Source organism: Pinus tabuliformis, chromosome 4_2 (assembly GCF_031772625.1).
Source record: "Pinus tabuliformis cultivar Carrire ecotype Pingquan chromosome 4_2, CPIR1, whole genome shotgun sequence".
Classification (NCBI taxonomy): Eukaryota; Viridiplantae; Streptophyta; class Pinopsida; order Pinales; family Pinaceae; genus Pinus; species Pinus tabuliformis.
The window spans coordinates 4,268,564-4,270,650 of NC_142304.1; the positions used below are offsets into that span (position 1 = coordinate 4,268,564).

The following is a 2,087-nucleotide window of genomic DNA, read 5'->3' on the forward strand; positions in this document are numbered from 1 at the left end:
ATCACATGACCAATCCACCAACAAAACGAGATGGCGAAAAATAACACATTGATTGATTCACAACATAATAATTAATTAATTGAACATCAAATACAATTAAAAGCTTATGGCTACCAATGCCTTGTCTTGGAAGTTATATATTATAATAGTTATAACTATACAGTTCTCCCATAGGCTACAACATCTAAGCCTCACTATTGTGCCTAAAGGTTGAAGATTCTGATAAAAAAACCTTCTAAAAAAATTCTAGAAAATCAGAAGTTGACAGTCTGCTTCACAAACCTCTCTGCGTACAAGCTAACCACTCTAGTTAACATCTCTACATACAATCTAACCCCTCTACTTGATTATAACAATGTCATCTATATTCAAAATCATCCAAATACATTATGTTGCTAAAAATATTGTGCTAGTACTCACCAGGAGCGGTTGAACCACAATCTCTTCCAAGGTGTTTGTTATCTACCCCTTCCTCACATTAATGCCTTGGGTTTATCTCATCATTTTCATGCCTATTTCGAATTTCCATGACAATAGTAATTGGATTCATACCTACATTTTTATCCAACATAAATCGAATGACTTCTAATGCTTCAGCAAACCCACGAATACAAGAACTCTTCATTCCCTGCAAAGTCTTAGCCCACAAACCTAACTTCCTTGAAATTTCAATCTTTGCTGCACCACCTATGATAATAATAAAACTCTTGTTAACAAGACACCTAATGACACAAAGCACATCATGTAAACTCCACTCTGCCTCATCCAAAACCAACAAATTTGACCCCCTTATCAGCACTATTGTTTTCTGCCCCATGTTCTTTATTGTATTAACCTTCATAATCCTATGATCTATTATCCCCAACTATAACCTGTTATATGATATCAACATGCCCCATCTTCTCTTCCCTAAAATGCTCAATATTCACAATAGGTAAACAATTCAGTGTCTTGGTACTAAATTCGATTATATCATCCCTCTCCACATCCTTGATAACCAAGATCATTGTCGTCAACAAATAATGCAGCAAAAGATCAGCCACAACATCATGTAAGATAATCTTCTAAATCAACAACACATTGCATCCAGTAGCCTTGATATTCTTAATTATCCTGGGAATGTAGTATCTCCCTGCCTTCAAGATCCTATCCAACATGGCATAGTATGACAGAACTATATTTTTCTCAATTTCAGTCTTGGGAGAAGAAATTTGAAACTAGATAACCATAATCTTAGCATTTTCAACCCTAGTCAGCCCTCTAGAAGTATGGATGACCTTCTGATCAAATATCAAACCCTCAACCATCTTCATATCATCAACAATGTCCCCAATTTATGGATAACTCTAATGTCCCTCAAATACATGATATTAGGCTTCACAAGGTCGACGACATTCAAGACAATGTCAACAACTAAAGGAGCAGAAAGTGAAGAGTATTGACTTACCACTTTGTTGTTTAGAGAAGTACTCACACTCTTCACGAAGGACTCCTGATCCATCAGAGGCACCATGACATTGCCATCAACACCTTGGCATCCTTCTCTGAAACCTTATCGAAGGCCTCTAAGATGATTGTTAGGTGAACCCTCTTATTGAGCAAGTTCATTTAATGCTTCAATATCTCCCCTACAAAAAGCACAACCGTTGTAATTCCATCACCAACCACGATGTCATGGGACTTGGAGAGCTCCATCAACATCTTCACAGTGGGCTACAAGGCCTTCCATCTTGATCAAGATCATTGTCGACATATTTTTTTGTCTTTGCGGGACCTTGTGGCTGCAAAATGGTCATTATTCTTGAGATAATTGGAAATATCTTGGAATGATCTATTTAATGAAGTTTTTATCAGTTCAGTTCTGGGAATCAAAGGATAATTTCAAGGTTTAGGAGCATGAACCCTATATGTTCTGCCACAAACCATAGTTGCAATGTTATTTTTCTTCTTCGCTATCTAGGGGCTTGGGAAAAACTAGGATAACAACAAATTCAATGCAACTAAGCCAACATAAACCCAATCTCTCCTCAGTGCAATAAAAACCCTGGAAATTTTGAATCATGACATGGATCATGAGTATGTGAATA

The 2,087-nt window shown here is 36.8% G+C and overlaps 1 pseudogene; it reads right to left on the bottom strand.

The window, feature by feature from the left end:
- Nucleotides 1-339: 339 nt before the first annotated feature.
- LOC149168108 (T-complex protein 1 subunit delta pseudogene) lies at nucleotides 340-1,701 on the bottom strand (annotated as a pseudogene).
- Nucleotides 1,702-2,087: the final 386 nt, after the last annotated feature.